A 23509-nucleotide genomic window follows, 5' to 3' on the forward strand; every position below is an offset into this window, starting at 1 on the left:
TCAATGTTCATTAAGCCCACTTGACAGGTCATATAATAAGATGAACTCCCCTTCAATACTAGAGACCTTTCAGCCCGCCTTGGGGATAAGGAAATAATTTGTCCTGCAGCAGAAAATATTTAAATACAACAGTACCTACGTTGTTGCCTGCTAGAATTAAGTAAAACACGAGAACTCTGTTTGAATATTTGAACTGATCGGTAACGGCTACGGTTAACCGACTAACTTCGGTGCTCCGCTGCCAAGCACATAAACCGTTAGAACCGAATTACTCAACAGTTCTGCTCGCTCCGTCCCCAGCTCTACTCTCAAGCTGATATATCTTCATTTATATTCAGTAACAATAATCTGAGTTAAGCATGTATAGAAAATGTGTCTACTGTACAAAGGTAGTTATATGCATTCAGCTTCTCCGTTCAGGCTTATCCACTAGAAGTAAGGAAATCTCGCCTAGCTCCGAACAGAGTTTTCGTTACATATCATTGAAAGCGTGTAATGTCTCTCTACTGGTGGCAAACGAGCTGGAACAAGACGACGGCCGTTTATTTCTGAAGTAACCCACTATAGAGACCTGAACAGTAGCCGAGTGTGCCTTCATTACTTCAAAGGCAGTCTTGGGAATTGGTTCACTGAAACCCTCTACGCTCCACACTAGCAGCTGATCACTTAGAAATACAGCGGAACCGGGTTCAATTCCTGGTAGAGGTTCATATGAAGACTACAGGCGAAAGACCACCAAAGTCACAGTTCTCTTAAGGGTGATTTCATCTTCTAATTCAATATATTACTGCAAAATCTTTTGCTGTTACTAATGAAAGAATGGCTATATCCGTAGTGATAATTCTTCTTTAATTTAATTTAATTTAATTTAATTTAATTTATTCAATCTGACAGGATTAAGATCATAACGCCTTCTCTTCCATCCTACCAGATAGCACATATAAATACAAAAAAGAAAAACAGACGCTGCTGAAAATAATAAAATAGTACATTATGCAACGAGCCTATAATGATAGTAATTAAGACGCAAGTATGGATGTTTATGAAACGATCGCAAGCGAGTTTCATAATATTCATACGAGCATCTTAATTACCATTATACGCAAGTTTCATACTACTTTTTATGCTCGACCATATTTCTAACTTGAAATTATTCAGATGTATACATTTTATTTGTATCTGACAAGATCGGAAGTGACCTTGTTCTAGGTCGTGAATTGTGAGATGTGCGCAGACGCGAAAGCATTGATTTTTTCCGAGGAAAAGTAATGTCATTGACCTTGATGTAATCCCGTTAAACTTGATATAACCTTGATTATTGAATTCGACATTCAAAAACGAGATGACAAATTGAATTTATTTGAATATTATTTACAATTAACTCTAATTATTATAGTAACAGAACATAACCTCCTGCGACAGTATTGGATTTCCAGCCTCCGTGACTTTTCGCTAATTGTCTTTCGATTGCATATCCGAGAATAATCGATACTTGCGGTTTTATAACGGTACAAAGCTGACTTGTCATTGGCTGAACACCTATAAGCTGAGTTGTCATTGGCTGAACACCTGTACACTAATGAGTAGGTGTACTTTAATGACATGCATTAAAGGACTGCTACCAGGTGTATAATTACTACATTTCGGCATGGTCGAGCATAAAGTAAATTAAAGCACTATAGAGGGTCAACAGGGTCAAAAGAACTCTATAGAGCTCTCATCGAGCTAATACAAGAAAAAAGAAAGAAAAAAGAGTTAGCAATGATGATAGTGATAACTGATAATAATAATAATAATAATAATAATAATAATAAATAAATTACATATTAGTTATCAATTTTACAACAGCATAGTTACAATATTTACTATATGTCATGGGTTAAGCCGAAGTTGCGCAACCTGACAGGTGTTCAACAAGCAATTCCATGACTAGAATGTGATTTTTTAATTTAAATTTGAATTTTGATATTGTCCGACAGTCAGTGACATGGTCAGGGAGAGAATTCCAGAGGCGTGTAATAGATATTCTCAAAGATGATGAGTAGAAGGATGTTCTGTGCAGAGGAATAGAGAGAAGGTACATGTTCCGGGTTCGAGGTAGTGAAAGTTAAACAAAACGATATGCTAGGTAAGAGGGTGTGGAAGTGTGGATGATTTTAAATAGTAATAAGAGAGAGTTGAAGAATCTTCTTTCTTTAAGTGGACTCCACGACAACAATTCTAGTGAAGGTGTTACATGATCGAATTTTCTAATGTTACAAACGAAACGAACGCAGATATTGTGAACAGCCTGTAGTCTATGGGCAAGACCAGTAGGGCCTATTTAGATTCGTGAATAGAGAATCGCAATAATCGAAGTGGGGCATCACTAAAATTTGGATCAGGTTCTTTTTAAGGCTGAGAGGTAAAACGTTGGTTAAGAGTCTGAGGGAATGAATTATATTTACCAGTTTTTATAAGAAAAATACTAAAGTTTGCAATAATATACTAAATTAGATGATATGAATCTTAAGAAAATTGTGACTTCGATTGATATCCCCCTGTACTCTTCTTATGTTTCTCTCTTCCACTTCCACTAAATATGTATACCGTCTCTTTTATATGTAATATTTTTTCCCAAGTATTGGGCTTAACGTAGCCCTACTGCGTTTTGACTAAAATACAATCCATCATGTTTTCAAGCAAAGTTGTCTGTTTATTTGAAGAAGCAATAACAATATCGTCAAAAGAAGATAATAAAAATAATCGGTCCATGTTAATGGAGCATAATTTAGTAGCAATAATAATAATAATAATTTATTTATTTATTTATTTATTTATTTATTTATTTATTTATTTATTTATTTATTTATTTATTTAGAATATTAATGTGCAAAACAACAGCAGAAGGCCAATTACAGTTTAGCACGATACAAAACGAAACAAAGCAACAAATGATGATGAGAATGAATGATAGAAAATGGCAATGACATGAAATAAAATCAATATAATAGTAATTAAATAAAATGTGTTACAAATGAATTAACGAAATCATATAAATGAAGACAGGAATCATATAATTAATATTGTAAAGTTATGCAAATGACGAGAATAGTATGATACATATCTAACAATGGCATAAATAATAAAACTGACATAAAACTCGAAAAGTATATACTACACATTAAATGGATCCAAGTTCAATCCATGCAAATTAGCATATTTAATACATCTGCAGACCGGAGACAGAGATTTAGAATTCCTATTATAAAACATTTTATGAAATCTTAAACCATTAGCAGGAATACGAAGACTGATATTGCTTATGAAAGATTCACAATCAATATCACTCTTAATGACTTTGCAAAAAAATAAATAATCAAGATCCTGACGTCTGGTAAACAAACTACCGCAATTAAAATATTTGCAATTAGTCTCATAGTTATAATCGGAATTTGGTAAAAATCTATAAGTACACAAGGAAATAAATTTTCTTTGAATATTCTCCAATTTAGCCGAGTCAGTGGAAGTAATAGAGTTCTATAATAATAATAATAATAATAATAATAATAATAATAATAATAATAATAATAATAATAATAATAATAATAATAATAATAATAATAATAATACATACATACATACATACATACATACATACATACATACATACATACATACATACATACATACATACATACAAACTTACTTACAAATGGCTTTTAAGGAAACCGAATGTTCATTGCCGCCCTCACATAAGCCCGCCATCGGCCCTATCCTGTGCAAGATTGATCCAGTCTCTATCATCATACCCCACCTCTCTCAAATCTATTTTAATATTATCCTCCCATCTACGTCTCGGCCTCCCTAAAGGTCTTTTTTCCTCCGGTCTCCCAACTAACACTCTATATGCATTTCTGGATTCGCCCATACGTGCTACATGCCCTGCCCATCTCAAACGTCTGAATTTTGTTCCTAATTATGTTAGGTGAAGAATACAATGCGTGCAGTTCTGTGTTGTGTAACTTTCTCCATTCTCCTGTAACTTCATCCCGCTTAGCCCCAAATATTTTCCTAAGCACCTTATTCTCAAACACCCTTAACCTATGTTCCTCTCTCAGAGAGAGAGTCCAAGTTTCACAACCATACAGAAGAACCGGTAATATAACTGTTTTATAAATTCTAACTTTCAGATTTTTGGACAGCAGACTGGATGATAGGGCCTTCTCAACCGAATAATAACACGCATTTCCCATATTCATTCTGTGTTTAATTTCCTCCCGAGTGTCATTTATATTTGATACTGTTGCTCCAAGATATTTGAATTTTTCTAACTCTTCGAAGGATAACTCTCCAATTTTTATATTTCCATTTCGTACAATATTCTGGTCACTAGACATAATCATATACTTTGTCTTTTCGGGATTTACTTCCCCAACCGATCGCTTTACTTGCTTCAAGTAAAATTTCCGTGTTTTCCCTAATCGTTTGTGTATTTTCTCCTAACATATTCACGTCATCCGTATAGACAAGAAGCTGATGTAACCCGTTCAATTCCAAACCCTGCCTGTTATCCTGAACTTTCCTAATGGCATATTCTAGAGCGAAGTTAAAAAGTAAAGGTGATAGTGCATCTCCCTGCTTTAGCCCGCAGTGAATTGGAAAAGCATCAGATAGAATAATAATAATAATAATAATAATAATAATAATAATAATAATAATAATACTTGCTGGCTTTTAAGGATCCTGAAGGTTCATTGCCGCCCTCACATAAGCCCGCCATTGGTCCCTATCCTGAGCAAGATTAATCCGGTTTCTATCATCATATTCCACCTCCCTCGAATCCATTTTAATATAATAATAGTAATAATAATAATAATAATAATAATAATAATAATAATAATAATAATAATAATAATAATAATAATCCGTCTTATACACACAAGAAAATGGATAAAGTTTACAAGAATTCGTTAAAAGTTAATAGGCCTGTAGGCTATAAAACATTTCACATTTTGTGAAACAGTCTGAAACTTTGATTAATGAACTCCAATTCTTGGTGTAAAATCCATGTCTTTTAGTTAGTTATTTATAGACGCTGTAGCAACTGCTTGGTGATTTATCGTCGATTGGATTGGTGATATTGAGATGGGGCCGAAAATTCGCAATAGATTGTCTGAGATTAGCATTATATTTGGGGAAAATCTCGTAAAGAACCCAACCAGGTTATCGGCCGAAACGGGAATCGAACTAATACCCGAACTCAATTTCGGATCGGCAGGCAAGCACCTTAGCCGACTGAGCTACGCCGGTGTCTCAAAATCCATATTAAATAATATTAATAATAATAATAATAATAATATAATAATAATATTAATAATAATACTTACTTACTTACTTTTAAGGAACCCGGAGGTTATTTGCCGCCCTCATATAAGCCCGCCATTAGTCCCTATCCTGAGCAAGATTAATCCAGTCTCTATCATCATATCCCACTTCCCTCAAATTCATTTCATATTATCTTCCCATCTACGTCTCGGCCTGCCCATTAGGTATTTTTCCCTCCGGCCTCCCAACTAACACTTTATATGCATTTCTGGATAATAATAGTAATAATAATAATAATAATAATAATAATAATAACTGTAATAATAACAATAACAAAAATAATCCGTCTTATACATACAAGAAACTGGATAAAGTTTACAAGAATTCGTTAAAAGTTAATAGGTCTGTAGGCTATACAACATTTGACATTTTGTGAAACTGTCTGAAACTTTGATTAATGAACTCTAATTCTTGGTGTAAAATCCATGTCTTTTAGTTAGTTATTGAACTACGCTATATCAACTGCTGGTAATTTATCGTCGATGGTATTGGTGATATTGAGATGGGGCCGAAAATTCGCCACAGATTATCTGACATTAGCATTATAGTTGATGAAAACCTCGTAAAAAACCCAACCATGTTATTAGCCGAAACGGGAATCGAACCAATACTCAACTCCGGATCGGCAGGCAAGCATCTTAGCCAACTGAGCTACGTCGGTGTCTCAAAATCCGTATTAAATAATAATAATAATAATAATAATAATAATAATAATAATAATAATAATAATAATAATAATAATATGTTGCTGCTGGTATGACCAATTTTAAAGTTACAAAATCATTTTGGGAATACCATAGCAACTTGGCAGTAAATCTATCACGTATGTTAATCCTTGTAACACAGTACAATTCGGATATTATAGGAATACCTTTCGGGACACAAGGTTGTCCCGGAAAATCCAATAATATTCTAGAAATTCCAGGTTCACGTTATATAGCAACAAAATTATTGGGTTATGTTTGAGAACCACAGTATTGGCACCATATCTCCCCTCCAAACATGTTCTGAATATTGGATATTGCGGCAGGCACAAACTTTTAATGATCAATACATAATATATAAGCAAGAAAGAAGTGGTTCTTTCTTAGCACATGTGTGTAATGGATGCCAGGTTCGCCTTCACGTACACGGACGGCTATGAGGTATATAAATTCTCGCCCCTTCGCCACGCAATCTCCTGTGTAAGTACCAACACGAGCCTGGCACGAAGCAGAGGTCAGCGCTACCAACATAAAAGGAATCGCAGTATACGTTTCTCTGAAAACACACAATTCATTATTGTTTGAAAAAGAGAACATTAATGCGCACGCCGCTACAAGCCTGACGAAAACTGCTTCCCTCGAATGATTTTGAGTCAGTTTTGTGACACTGCCAAATATGCAGATCGAATATCTTCATCGACATTCTTTATAGTTTTATATATTTATTTATCCGTAGCAATGTCACGAGAGGTCTGAGATTTATCTGGGAAATCTCAGACCTCGAGTGGCATTTATTAGGACTATTTCATGGATAAAATAAAAATGTAAATAATATATCCCTAAAATTCGATCACAAAATGTTAATAATTGTTTATTAACGAATTCTTAACCTATTCAGATAATGTGAAGTTGAAATACTCGTAGATGAATATCGATTACTGCAATAAAGTAATTCGATGTTATTATTCAGTAATGCCAATTGCGAAATGAGGCGTCTAGAATCAAAACCCTCCAAGTCCATAAAACTAAATTTGTGGGAAAATGGAAAAAAACTGTTTCCATATAAATAAACATTCTTGGGATATAAACAATGCTTTTGTCAAGTATTTTATTATCATTAGGTACATTCAAACAAATTACAGGATTGCCCCTTCATTGAAAGTAACAAATTCGTGAGGTTAAATTAGCACCTAACTGATTTTGGAAACTGAAAAGTGTATTTGGAGGCTTTTGAAAGTAAGAGAATTAGTTCTAAGCATACAAATGAGTCAAAAAGGAAAACATTTTAACTTAAACCTTACAAATTATGTAGGCAATGAAACCCAGACATGAAGTATGATTATGCACATGCTCTAAACATAACAGCAGTATAAATTTGAATACATGTTACACTTTTTAAGTTCTTACAGATTTACACAATATTGTCACATTCCTCTTCCTCCAGATTAACAGCTTCTTCTTCTTCTTCTTCTTCTTCACCGTCTTCTTCTTCTTGACCGTCGTCTTCTTCTTCTTGTTCTTCACGTAGAAAACGGAATGGAACTTCTTTATGTCCAACAAACTTAAACTGTTGGATTTCCATTTACTGCCAACAACATGATTACAAGCTGGTATAGCAGGGGGGACCACAAGAGGAGTACCGACAAAATTATGTAATTAATTATTAATTGGTAAGAATAGGAGTACAGTATGTTATAAATATGTAATACTGTACATAATATTTATATTCATCATATTATGTTTTCTATGTAATGAAAATATAATTTCAACCACGCATACCTTTCTTTCCTTTTCATTTCTTTTTTCCATTTCTCCCTGTTTTTACACGAGCTTTTCTTTGTGAACATTTTTGCAACCCACTACTCACTCTGTCCACCATTTCACTGAATATTATTAGAGTATAAATTAAACTTAATAAGGTTTATTAAGAGCTTAACCACACGAATAATAAATCAACACCGCACAGCTGAGGAATGCTGGGTAAAGAATTCCCACAACCTGATTGGCAGAAAGGGACTTGGAGGTTTTTGAAACTAACAATGGCCGAAATTCAGTTGGATTTAGCGGATATTGAAACTAACCCTAACTATTGTCCAGCATTTTCAGAGGAATCCAGCGGATATTGCTGAAAAATAATGCCAGCATCGGATTGGCCAAGCGAAGATATACAGAAAAATAATTTTATCTCATTTTTTTCCTTCGATGGACTTGGCGGGTTTTGATTCTAGACGCCTCAAATACAGGTTTAACAATGTTAATTACATGTACTGCACTTTTCTCTTATTATTATAACTTAAATACCTTTCCATTATCTGCTGAAGTTATAATTTAATTCAACAGTAACATTGGGGACAGCTGTATAACAATGCTTATGTATTCGCAGCGAGACATGTTGCTACACAGTGAAGCTATCTGTGTATAGATAGGCCTAAATAAAACACGAATTTTATTACTCCATACGGAAGGCAGTTTGATGAAAAGACATTATTATTACTGTGCAAGGTCATTGGGTTTGATATGTTACACAAATTTGAACGTCTGACTTTCTATTAATTGTTTCATTTCATTCACAAAATACACATTTTATAGGCTACTTATAGGTTATGTTACCTGTGGCAGCAGGACCAATGTCAGCTGTGTCTTATTTCGACCGTTACAATCAGTGCTACACGAAAGCACTTTTATAGCTCGACAAACGCATTCTCGCTGTAGTGTTCAACGGAACTAAAGCTGCATCTACACAGTTCAATATTCCAATCGCGTATGCGTACAATCTGAGAAGTATATTGAAAGATTCAAGTCTAAATGGTACGTTCAATTAAGATGCATGAAGATTTTGTGTCTACATGGTGCGCCGTTTTGAACGTCCTCTTCACTGCGTAAATATATTAATTAATATTAAATATCAGTCTTGCATTCTTTGCCTTAAAGTTGAAAGAAAAGTTTAACCGTGTAGTTGCATCTTAAAGTATTCATGATCATCAATTTACGGGGAACAGTTGGCGACAACGACTAAACAAAAGAACAACCATGCGATAAATTGATAGCGATAAATCTAGCTGCAAAAATTATCGCAAAGTGTGACTGTGATTGGTTGGAATTCAAAATTTCATTACACTTCATTGGTCGAAAATGGAATGACGTCATATAAACGAAATAGTCAACAGTAATCTCACTAGAGGCTTTGATTTATCTAGAGAAAATCAAAACTCGAGTGGGATTTAATTGACTCTTACCCGATTAGAAGAAAGTATATAAAGATTAGAAATCACGAAGTACTCCAATACAATAAAATATTAATTGACTTACGAAAATACAAAACTGCCTTAAAATTTGTACCATCTGAACAGTAGTGTGTTATGATTAGCTGTTTTCTTGTTATCAGGTGTGCCAACTGTGGAATCTTCATTGAACTCTGTTGACGGTTACTAGTCAACAAGGCTTTGTTGATTCAATTTCATTTTTATTGAAACAGTTGCATTCCACTTCAATTATCCGGATCCCAGTAATCAAAGTCACTTTACAGATGATTTTCAATAAATCTTAGTGTTAATCTCTGATACGTGACTATCCATAATATCATATAGCAGAAGCTATAACATAACCTAAATAGTATAAACAAGTGTTAGAAAGGTTTTAACAAGAAAAGTTTTAATTAACGACGATGACATACAAAATAAACATGAATAATTTTAAAAGAAACAATTATTCAAATACAATTTTCAAATTCGAATGTTTTAGTGGTTGGTGTTAGTGTTTATTATTAGACGTGTGCGTAAAAGACGTGGAACTCATTGATGTACATGGTGTATTCCTCAATTTATTCAGGATCTCCGAATGGTGATCTTCATTTATTTGTAAATAGGATTTCAGGGAAGATACGTACTGTGTTCCAACCACGAGAAATTCTCCAGGGAATGAAGGGAAGGGGGATGATGTTGTGAATGAATGTTGATGTCATAAGATGTCTCAAGGTCACACGCATGGATACTCTTATCTCTATTGGCTAGCTCTCACAGCACAAACCATAACATTCATACAGACATATTGATACTACCCTAGTTACAAAATTAGATCACAGTTAATCTCCTGGTCTTTTAATCTCTTCATATACAGGAAATAACATATGCAGGAGAGCGCATGGTTTTTAAACTGACGTTATAACGGCAATATTATTTATCTACTTCGTTCCAATAGATGACGCAATAGTAAGCACATTCCTTTCACGGTTGTTCTCCAGGTTGGGGAACAGTAGATATGACCAGTGATCTTTATTAATTCTTGTTGTTGGAGGCCAATGCGAGTCATATTTGAAACTGCTGTGCATCGATTGGAGTGGTTTGTATTTTTTTTTTTTTGACGTCCAGACCAGTGCAGTTTGAAATGTTGGCAAACAAAGAAACAAATGCTAGGGACGCCATAAAATTGTGCGATAAGCAGCCATGATTGGTTGAAAGACGTCCTTCCGTACCGTTTTATTGGTCAAAAGTAGTATGACGTAGTAAAAGTGTAATAGTTGTATTAATTCGCACTATTTTCCCATTTTTCTTAAAGTACCGAGGCGGAAAATCGAGGAGATAGAAATTTCACTACGACTACAAAATATCCAAAAAGAAAATTTTTTCCATAACTAACATAAAAACATTTATGAACGTACAAATCAAAACAATGTTTAGTAATAATAGATATAAAATATGTTCGATTAATTAAAGTGTCTCAGTGAAACGTACAGTATAGTTCGTATAGACTAGTTTCTGTCGGATGCTTTTCCAGTTCACTACGAACTAAAACAAGGACATTCATTATCATATCACATTTACTTTTTAACTTTGCTCTAGAATATGCCATTGGGAAATTCCAGGATAATAGAAGAGGTTTGGAATTGAATGGGTTAAATCAGCTGTTCGTCTATGCGGATGATCTGAATATGTTAGGAGAAAATCCACAAACTATTAAAGAAAACACAGCAATTTTACTTGAAGCAAGTAAAGAGATAGTTTTGGAACTAAATCCCAAAAAGACAAAGTGTATGATTATGTCTCGTGGCCAGAACATAGTATGAAATGGAAATATTAAAATCGAAATTTATCCTTTGGAAAGGTGGAAAAATTCAAGTAAACTGGAGCAACAGTAACAAATATAAATGACATACCAGAGGAAATTAAACGCAGAATAAACATGGGGAATGCCTGTTATTATTAGGTTGAAAAGCTTTTATCATCCAGTCTGCTCTCAAAAATGCCAAACGTTACAATTTATAAAACAGTTAATTATATTACCGGTTGTGAAACGTGGACTCTCACTCTGACAGAGGAACAGAGGTTAAGGGTGTTTGAGAATAATATGCTTACTTACTTACTTACTTACTTACTGGCTTTTAAGGAACCCGGAGGTTCCTTGCCGCCCTCACATAAGCCCGCCATTGGTCCCTATCCTGAGCAAGATTAATTAATTCTGTATCATATCCCACCTCCCTCAAATCCATTTTAATATTATCTTCCCTTCTACGTCTCGGCCTCCCTAAAGGTCTTTTACCCTCTGGCCTAGCAACTAACACTCTATATGCATTTCTGGATTCGCCCATTCGTGCCACATGCCCTGCCCATCTCAAACGTCTGGATTTAATGTTCCTAATTATGTCAGGTGAAGAATACAATGCGTGCAGTTCTGTGTTGTGTAACTTTCTCCATTCTGCTGTAACTTCATCCCTCTTAGCCCCAAATATTGAGAATAAGATGCTTTGGAAAATATTTGGGGCTGAGAGGGATGAAGTTACAGGAGAATGGAGAAAGTTGCGCAACGCAGAACTACACACCTTGTATTCTTCACCTGACATAATTAAGAACATTAAATCCAGACGTTTGAAATGGGCAGGACATGTAACACGTATGCGTGAATACAGGAGGCCGGAGGAAAAAAAGAACTTTGTGGAGGCTGAGACGTAGATGGGAGGATAATATTAAAATGGATTTGAGGAAAGTGGAATATGTTGGTAGAGACTGGATTAATGTTGTTCAGGATAAGGACTGATGACAGGCTTATCTGAGGGTCGCAATGAACCTCCGGGTTTTCTGAAAGTCATAAATAATTAAGTAAGCTATAAAATATATACAATTTGACTAGGCCAAATTAATAGGCAATTTGGGTTTTTTATACTGATGTATGTCAGTTTCGAAAGCCGGTAGCCAGACTTTGCCTTATCTCTATGCCTATATGACTTCGCGCGTATTCGTACCAAAATCAACTTAATAATTATAATTTTTATTAAAACCTTCCTTTCTAGAGAATTGTCTCGATGACATAGTACACTCCTACAATTTGTGCCATTGTGTAAAAGTAAATTAACATTACACACATAGGGGAGATTTGGGTAGTATCGGACATCGGGTAATATCGGACAGTACGTTTCTTTCATCTATCACCAGATCGTAGTACCTGAATGACATGGTTACGTTTCTGTATGCGTCATCACAGAAACGTAACCATGTCATTTAGGTACTATCATGTGGTGGTAGATGAAAGAAACTTACTGTCCGATATTACCCGATGTCCGATACTACCCAACTCTCCCCTAAGCCTTATCGAAATCCATTTAGAAGAGTTTGACAAAATATTTAGGGCCTATATAAATATACAAAATTAAAACTATAAGTTATAACAATGAATTATTAGAAGAGATATGGATACTTGAAAAGCTAACATCACAAGAAATTTTAATTTATCGAGTTCTAGATTATGTTGCAAATTATTTTACAAATTGAGGAATATTTCCTCTGGCTCCAATCATGAGTCCCATTACTTTAATTTATCTAAGTTTAGCCTTAATGTTTTAGTCATAAAATGTTTGTTTTCTGTAGCTCGGTTCTTTCTAAAGAATTTCCCTCTATATCCTTAAGAAAGACCAGTGAAGTGCTTTGTATGGAGTGTGGCATTGTAAGGGGGCAGAAACATGGACATTAGACGAAGTGAAGAGAAGCGAATAGAAGCATTTGAAATGTGGATATGGAGAAGAATGGAACGTGTGAAGTTGACAGAGAGAATAGGAAACGTAGCTGTGTTGGAAAGAGCGGGTGAAGAAAGAATGATGCTGAAACTGATCAGGAAGAGAAAAAGGAATTGGTTGGGTCACTGACTGAGAAGAAAGTGCCTATTGAATGATGCACTGGAAGGAATGGTGAACGGGAGAAGAGTTCGAGATAGAAGAAGATATCAGAATAGATGAGACATTAACAGTCGCATACCAATGCCCAGTATTACACCAACTAATACCAATGGTGGTGTCAGTGACTGACCCCACGTATTTTATATTGTTTCTCCAATTAAACTATATAAACTGTATATTTTTGTAATCTTTTTGGCTTAAGGAACTTTATATAAACTTTATTGAATGTATTTTACTTCACAAAAATTTTTTTTGAACAGATAAAAAAAATAAACATTCTGAGAGAAACAGGTATTCGGATACAACATTACTTGCTATGTTCAAGATTTATGCAAACAAAAACAATATTCAGAATCACACTGCAAACAGCTTCTAATATTTTTTTATTTTATTAGGTTATTTTACGATGCTTTATCAACATGTTAGGTTATTTAGCATCTGGATGAGATGAAGGTGATAATACCGGTGAAATTTGTCCGGGGTCCATCACCGAAAGTTATCCAGCATTTGCTCATTTTGAGTTGAGGGAAAACCCCCGAACAAACCTCAACCCGGTAACTTGCCCCGACCGGGAATCGAACCCTGGCCACCTGGTTTCGCGGCCAGACGTGCTAACCGTTACTCCACTAGTGTGGACAGGTTCTAGTAGGAATGGACTCTTCTTTCGTCATATGAGCAGAACATATGTACTTATTACATGAAGTACAGGTCTTCATGTATTTGCGGTCCCTACTTCTTGGGCATAAATAACAACCACCTTTGTTTGGAATATTTGTCACTGCATTACGAGTTACTTTTCTGTGTGGTACTGAACGTACAGTTCCTCTGCCCACTGCACATTTTTCTTGATTGAATTTATAACCAAGTATACATAAAGCATCTATATACTTTGTGTATAGGCCAACCGAATTTTCAGCACGCTTCTTTATATTTATGATGCAAAGTTGTAGACTCAGTTCTTTCAAAAAAATTTTCCTTCCAGAATCCTTTTTTTTTTTTTGTACTGTTTAGCCCATTGATCATTAGTTTCACGAAACAATATATATGCATTATATGCTGCAATGTCAATGAGGTTGAATAGAACCGCCATTTGCCGTCGCCGCGTTCCTCGACAACAAGAGTATGTTCTTATGCACTTGTCAAGAACATCCACTCCTGCTTTAGTAGAATTGTAGAATAGGATTATATCTGGCTTATCGTCAGTCACCTTCATGTCACAATGTTGCGTGCGAAGGACTGTCATAACTTTTCCTTTCTTTTGGACATTGCTGACCAGGGTGGTATCTTCAGCGAAGGCGAATCTAACTGATCCAGGTTCGGTATTTTTCAAAGAAACGGGGCGAAGCTCTGTCGGTAAATCTCTTCTGTCACTTCGCATGGTGCCAACTGTAGTTACTTTCTCCTTCAATAATTCCGTTGCAAAGAAATATGATTATGAATTTCCTGTCCATTGTGATGTTTCGTCCTGATTGTTCCAAGTTAGATATATGAACCAACCTTTTCACTACTTCAGGACCACTGTTATGATTTCTTTGCTCAGATTCAGACTATCCTGCATAAGGGTCTGCTGCGAGGCAGTAGTTTGTGTTGGAATCACGTAACAGGTTTACTTCTATCCCATATTTACCTGGTTTGGTTGGGATATATAAACTAAATGGACAGCGCCCATGAAATGTTATTAGTTCTTCGTCAACAGTGACAGACTCGTTAGGGTTGTAAAACATAGGAAACTTCCTCACCACCATATTCCAAATATCTCTGATAGGAGCAAATTTATCTCTCTTCTTCCGATCTTCATGTGTAACTGAATTATCAAAACACAGACATTTCAGTAACAATCTAAATCTATGTTCTGAAAGTGTATCTCTATACAGTAGAAAATTTTCTTCACTATATAGCTCACGAACACTGTCTTTATTTTGTCGATTCACCCCACAGTTTAGAAGAAGTCCAGTAACACCTAAAATTTCCTCTTGGACAGAATCTTTCGTATTTCGGGTAAATGCATCAACACATGATTGCCTAAGTATTTCCAATCTCTGATTCGTGTGGATCAAAATAATATATAGAGCATCATGATCGAAATTCATACAGAATGCTTCCCTTGGAGTGTCAGACTTCATTCCCGGTTTAGGTCCTCCCTGGGTTCTCATGATGTTAGCGGAGTGACGCCTTCTCTCATTTGTACTGGTTCATTTTTCCATTTATTGCCAGATGTAGCTGTCATATTTCCAGGGGGTTGGTCGTTTTTTGCTTCCGGACGTAGATGCCTTCATACGGGCTGAACTTCTAAAACAATAAGTATTTACATGCATCACGTACGTAACCAGAAACCTATTACTTTCTGACCAGTAGTTTATTTACAAAAAGAAATATAGTGTTATAATACAAAGGAGTGAAGCAAACATTAGGTCTACCTTCTTCTTCCTCCGACTCACTTCTTTCTCTTGAAATATCTTGACCTTTAGGCTCCTGAATAACATCTTCAGCTTCGCTACAAGAACTGTCAAATATCGCCTCATCAATGTCTGCCTCTGTCCTACACTTCTTCTTAGCCATATTTACTGTCAAAGAAATAAATACAACCTCCTGGCTGCAATTATTACTGAAACTTAAATGGATATAAGAAATCCAATGCGCAGGTACCCACAACAATCGCTATAACTCAACAATGGACTGCCACCAAAAGTTAATTTTCTGCTACAGTGTGTAGAACACAACAAAAAAAATGTCAGAAAAGCATAGCATAAATTTCCCAGTTATAAAAGAGAAATCATTAAAGATATTCTCTGGGGTCAGTAACTGACCCCCCCCCCCATTGGTATGCGACTGTTAAGGTATATGGATCATAAGAGGAAACAAAGAGGAAGACAGAAAATAGGAAGGACTTTATAAAGCTGGGTTTGCAGTGAAAAACCTGCCCTTGGGCAGAACACTAAATGAATGAAATGAATTTTTATGCTCGACCATGCCGAAATGTAGGAATTACACACCTGGTAGCAGTCCTTTAATGCATGTCATTAAAGTACACCTATTCATTAAAGTTCAGGTTTTTTATTATTCTCGGATATGCAATGGAAAGACAACGAGGGAAACGTCACGGAGGCTGGAAATCCAATACTGTCGCAGAAGGTTGTGTTCTGTTACTATAATAATTAGCGTTAATTGTAAATAATATTCAAATAAATTCAATTTGTCATATCGTTTTTCAATTCTAAATCAATTTCCAGGTTATATCAAAATTAGTTCATGTTATTCTCTAAATTATATCAAGGTCAACGGCATTATTGTTCCTCGGAAAAAATCAATACTTTCGCGTCTGCGCACATCTCACAATTCACGAGCTATGCACAAGGTCACTTCCGATCTTCAGTGAGATGCGAATAAAATGAATACTTCTGAATAATTTCAAGTTAGAAATGTGGTCGAGCATAAAAAGTCGTATGAAACTTGCCTATAATGGTAAATAAGACGCTCGTATGAAAATTATGAAACTCCCTTGCGCTCGTTTCATAAACAAACATACTCGCGTCTTAATTACTATTATTATAGGCTCGTTGCATAATGTACTATTAATAAGCAACAATACGTTTAGTTTTGTTTTAAATACCATTCATAATCTGCTTAAGAACTAGTTATTTTAAGAATTTTTTCATAGGAGCCAAGGTAATAGTAATAATAATAATAATAATAATAATAATAATAATAATAATAATAATAATAATATACTGATGATGGTACTAAATTTCTCAGATAGAATTATTTATGGAGGAGTTCATTTATTACACAATGTTACGAAACAAAACCACGGAAGACATCGTTACAGTTGACACTATGGAATGAATGAATTAATAAACAACTCAAAAAGCAATTGTGTGAACGAGTGGAAGTGCATTTAAATGAGTGTATAAGAGTCTCTATTGTCGAGTGGATGTTGAGTGTTTCGCTTCATTGGTTAATTTGATTTTATGAATGAAAGAATGACAATTATCAACTGTGGGTTAGATGTTGCCGTTTTCAGATGAAACAGCACACCCGTTTTCGACTTTTCCTGGAAATTGAAAGTATTTACTTTTTCCAGCAACAATTTGTTTGACGTCGGTCGTAATGGTATTTCTGGTAGTGGCAGTAAGTAGTAGCAGTATTAGTGATAGTGGTAATAATTGTGGTATTTGCCCCGCATTGGGTTATTTTACGACGCTGTATCAACATCTCAGGTTATTTATCATCTGAATGATATGAAGGTGATAATGCCGATGAAATGAGTCCGGGGTCCAGCACCGAAAGCTACCCAGCATTTGCTCGTATTGGGTTGAGGGAAAACCCCGGAAAAAACCTCAACCATGTAACTTGCCCCGACCGGGATTCGAATCCGGGCCACCTGGTTTCGCAGTCGTGGTATTTGTGATAGCAGCTGTTGTGTTATTTCTAGTAAAGGTAGTGACATTTGTAGTAGTACTATTGTGTTTCAGCACTAGTACTAGTGGTAGTAGTTTAGTAATAGTAGCATTATAATTACCAGTAGTAGTAGTAGTAGTAGTAGTAGTAGTAGTAGTAGTAGTAGTAGTAGTAGTAGTAGTAGCGGTTCTGTAAGTAATACCAGTGATAGTAGTTTAGTAGTAGTGGTAGTAGTGTTATTACCAGTATTAACATAGTGCTAGTGGTGATAGTAGTATTACCAACAGTTGTTGTGGTGATGGTAGTAGTAGTTTTGGTGGTAATGGTGGTAGTGGTATTGGTGGTGTCAGCACTGGTATTAGTTCATTTAAATATTTGAACTGCAGAAGACTTTCAGTGTCAAAATCCAAAGTGGGGAATAATGACTAATAAATTTAAAGCCATTTTCGCACAAAAGATAATTTCACTATATTAACTTGAAATCGTTATAAAATGTAACGAGAAACTTTTCATAGATGTTCAGAATTTGTTTCTAAAGTAAAATCAAAAACAAAAAAAAAAAATGGATTTTTTTTTTCGAATTAAGTGCCCATTTCCAAGGCAAGGTCCCAATTTGATTTTAGCTTTGTACTTGCATTTCTTTTCCTCCCCTCTTGTTGCACTTATGCTTTTTTGTATTTGTGCTTTTATTTCTTTTTTCTACTTATTTATTCTCTCTGCGTTTGTCCTTTTTTTAAAATTTGTATTTCCGTTGATGTCGTAGAAATGTCCTGATATCCTTAACTTCACCAGATTAAATAAATAAATAATAACTCATAAACCAGGCACTTCCGTGCAAATATTTGTGTGATAATTTTGTTTTCCTTTCGTATGGAGAACACGCTGGCTAAATTTGTCCCACTATTTTGCCACATCTTTTATGTTTATCATAATTTTTTCGAATAGGTACACACTTCATATACCTTATTTTATTTCAAGGAGTGCAGTTCGGTGGCTCCTTTGAACACCCACTTACAGATTTATGACTTCCTACACAAACACCCCTGACAATTCCTCCTGTCCCCTAGTCCCAACATTGCACAGTTGTCACAATCCTGATGACCTTCGAAATTATGTAGTGAAACTGACGGGATTCTTGGAATTCGGAAAAGATGCGGCAACTCTGCCTCCACGTGGATTTGACGGGCACCTGTCAATTCTTCTGAACGAGGGTTGTGATTGGTTACTAACAAGAGAAGACAAGATTTCCGTCAAAGTAAGGAAGACATTTATTTATGACAACCAATTAGTAGGGGGCAGTAGAAGGTCTGTCGGCAAAGTCCTTTCTACGAAACTGCACTCCATGAAAAAAATAGAGTATACATTATTTTACGTTCAGATTTGTGTACCTCTATGTTTTTTTAGTTGGTTATTTAACGACACTGTATCAGCTACGAGGTTATTTAGCGTCGATGAGATTGGTGGTAGCGAGATGGTATTTGGCGAGATGAGGCCGAGGATTCGCCATAGATTACCTGACATTCACCTTACGGTTGGGAAAAACCTCGGAAAAAACCCAACCAGATAATCAGCCCAAGCGAGGATCGCACCCGCGCCCGAGAGCAAATTCAGACCGGCAGGCAAGCGCCTTAACCGACTGAGTCACGCCGGTGGCCACTCTATATAGTGTCAGAGTCGTAAGCTCTAAAACCGGTTCTGGAGATAGAGAGTGCAGTCGGAGCGTGAACTTGCTTATGTCTGTGGAAACGCCGGAGCACGCAACTAGTCATAGTGGAGCGCTCCGCTCCGTTTAGTCTCTGTCTGACAACGCTGCTCTATGTTTTTCCCATAGCTTTCTTTTAGAGCTTATAAGATATTGCGTTCAGATTTATGGACCTCCATGCAGTCATAATTTTTCTGTTGGATATTTTTTTACTTGGTTATTTAACGACGCTGTATCAACTACGAGGTTATTTAGCGTCGATGAGATTAGTGGTAGCCAGATGGTATTTAGCGTGATGAGGCCGAGGATTCGCCATAGATTACCTGACATTTGCCTCACGGTTGGGGAAAACCTCGGAAAAGACCCAACCAGGCGGAAATCCAACGCGCTCCCGAATTCAACTCCGGATCGGCAAGCAAGCGCCTAAGCCGACAGATGTTGGATATTTTAAAATATGACGTTGAGCTACTTGAAACTCTATGTAGTTATATTATTTCCGTGAGATCTTATAAGGCTATTGCATTGAGATTTGTGAACTTCCTAGTAGTTACAATACTTACTTACTTACTTACTTACTTACTTACTTGCTGGCTTTTAAGGAACCCGGAGGTTCATTGCCGCCCTCACATAAGCCCGCCATTGGTCCCTATTCTGAGCAAGATTAATCCATTCTCTATCATCATATCCCACCTCCCTCAAATCCATTTTAATATTAACTTCCCATCTACGTCTCGGCCTCCCTAAAGGTCTTTTTCCCTTCGGCCTACCAACTAACACTCTATATGCAATTCTGGATTCGCCCATACGTGCTACATGCCCTGCCCATCTCAAACGTCTGGATTTAATGTTCCTAATTATGTCAGGTGAAGAATACAATGCGTGCAGTTCTGTGTTGTGTAACTTTCCCCATTCTCCAGTAACTTCATCCCTCTTAGCCCCAAATATTTTCCTAAGCATCTTATTCTCAAACACCCTTAACCTATGTTCCTCTCTCGAAGTTTCACAACCATAAAGAACAACTGGTAATATAACTGTTTTATAAATTCTAACTCTCAGTTTTTTTGACAGCAGACTGGATGATAAAAGCTTCTCAACCGAATAATAACAGGCATTTCTCATATTTATTCTGTGTTTAATTTCCTCCCGAGTATCATTTATATTTGTTACTTTAGCTCCAAGGTATTTGAACTTCTCCACCTCTGCAAAAGATAAATTTCCAATTTTTATATTTCCATTTCGTACAATATTCTGGTCACGAGACATAATCATATACTTTGTCTTTTCGGGATATACTTCCAAACATTCACGTCATCCGCATAGACAAGCAGCTGATGTAACCCGTTCAATTCCATACCTTCTCTGTTATCCTGGAAATCCTTGTATTAAACAATACAGAACATTGCATTGAAAGTTGGTAGAGAATTTCAATATTTAGGTAAACTTGATACCGGTTTCCGATACGCCATCAGTAATCGCATTTCGTCCCGATCGGGATGAGAAACAAATTTCTACTTATAATCAGAGCTACGTTTAATTTTAACATCAATCTGCGACGAATTAGCGGCACCGAACAATACAGCGGCGTGGTTTCGACTTTACAGCAATACAGTTAATGAGTTTCTGTTAATTAGCCTAAAGTCTTATTTCCTTGTCTTAAGGCTCCCTCGTACAGCTGACAATGCCATTCCCCTTGGATGTTTTTGATAGCTTGAGGCCTTTTAAATGAGTGTACTCCTCATCGTATCGCAGGAATACAACCGAGCCTCCATTGCTTTGTGACGTAACTAAAAAATTATTCTTAAGATGTTATCCTTTTACAGATAGTAGGTTTACAGAAAATGAAAGAGGTTACTCTGTCGTGCTTTGTAATCGCTTCATATTGAACAATGGGGGAAACCTTATTACTAGCGAACAGCTTCAGATTTTATCCCATTAATTCTCAACTTTGATATTGTTTACGTCTAAGCTGAAGTACCGACGTTTCAAATTGCAACACATTCAATTTCCTACTTATGTCTGATTCCGATTCGTGGAAACAAATATCTCTCATAGTACTGAACGTCAAACGTGAAGAGGATTAATTTCTGGGTCTCTAACGCTCATTATTGCTTATTTAAAATATTACATCTGCTTTGTTTCCTGTATACACAGCCTCCATAAATCAACTAATTAAAGTTTTACATTTACTTTAACGTATACAGTACATGGATTCTAGAAATGTCAGATTTCCTCAACATTCTTTGTAAATAATGTTTTTGTCTCGTCTGGAAACTCACTTCTTCAAGTTTTAAAAAATGTATAACTTGTACCTTTATCTAAAATATTGCATTATTATTTGGACTTTTATAATACAGGTACATCATTTTATTTTTACTAACATTTTCTATATTAACCTGACTATATCTTTGGATTAACGATTGAGAACCGGAAACACTGTTAGCTACCCCCTTCCATGACCGAAGTTTGACGACACTAGTGTAAAATACAATACAAATCACTTTACTAGGTATAGGAGGGAAGAAAAGCAGTGCATCTATTTACGTAAACTAGGAAATGTTACGATTTTGAGTTTGATTAATTTCGTCGGGTTTTTATTTAATCAAAATACAGTATAATATTAACAGTAAGTATTTTTACTCACTAACTGAACTATCCAATCGGACGTATTTATTATGCAGTATATACTATACTGTCTACAGCACATTAGCATACTATATTTACAGTGCATTTAAATTTGAAAAATAATCAAAATATGGATATTTAAACATGTTATTGAAAATGGTGGTCGTTCATTTCGATATAGGCTTCAAATCTTTTGTGCGCATTATCAAAAACGTTTTCAAGCATATCTTCTGAAATTGAATGTATGGTTTCTTGAATGTAATTATTTCATTCTTCTATTGTTGTAGGATGTTTAGCAAACACATCTGTTTCACAGTAACCCCAAAGAAATAATGCAAAGCACTCAAATCAGGCGACATGACGGAGCTATAATCCTACGCCTGTTGAAATAATTCTGTACCCACTCTATAACGGTGTACGTTATGCACTGTCAATTCAGTCTTCACTTCTGCCCGATCCGCATAGATAAATTTACTCAGATATGCTATCTACTGCCCGTCCATGTGGTTATGTAGGAAAGTCTTAGAAAGGGGGGATATCACGTGACAATTCCTTACTTAATGATGCCCTTTTATTTAAATTATTTTAAATAGTTGTATAATATTAGGTAGAAGTCCAATTCCTAACAGCAAATGTTTTCAGAAAAGAGCTAAGATAGCTCAGCCACTAGCCTTTACAGAGGGGCCAGCAGAAACGGGTGGGGGAAACCGGGATGCGACGTAACTAAACGGACGCAAGTACCTGTGCGAAAATATGATTCAATAGTGAGTGAATGCTCTTTCTTCACTGAAAAATGTGATCATATTTCTGGAACATACTATACTCACTCACTCTGTACTGTTTATTTTGACCGTAAGACGACTTTGCGGCTTTGGTTGTGTGTGGAAGTCTGCTGCTAGAAGGGGTGGGAGTGAAGTACATTCAAAAACTCAGGTACAATAAAAATTGAATTAAAAATAAAATGATATCCCTGTATAGGCGCGCTATACTTTCTATACCTTACGCAATCTTCAGTGTCAGCTTTCTCTTGTTTCACATTTTCCGACTTTTGTTATCTTCCCGGCGGAAAAAAGTAGACTTCCAGTTGGACAAAAGACTTCATTGAGGTACCAAATTGAAGCTTAAATATGTGTGCTGTGTTGTAAAGTAAAATTATTATTTTCAATCGATTATAATTGTTTTTCCAAAAATGTACAAATACACATATTTTTTCTAAAGGACGTATAATTATAATGTGGCACATCTTTTCAACGATTCAAGATTAATAAATACTTCTAGTTTGTAACATTTTCCATACGTAGAGTGTCATTTTGACGAAAAGAAGTTTTACTCTAGGTCAATTTGTAATGTAGTTATGTCGGTCCAAAATTATTGTTTTTATTGTTTTTTAATTTTTCTTTGGGCCTCGAAATTATATTTTTAAGTTCGAATTGTATAAATTACTTACTTTACTCCCAAGAATCATGTCAGTAATATTTGAAAGACATCAAGGAAAAAAATGTGGATTTTTATTCTAATGTCGATGTTTTCCTTGACGTGATAGATGTATACTAA

This window comes from Periplaneta americana, chromosome 10, assembly GCF_040183065.1.
Source record: "Periplaneta americana isolate PAMFEO1 chromosome 10, P.americana_PAMFEO1_priV1, whole genome shotgun sequence".
Taxonomy (NCBI): Eukaryota; Metazoa; Arthropoda; class Insecta; order Blattodea; family Blattidae; genus Periplaneta; species Periplaneta americana.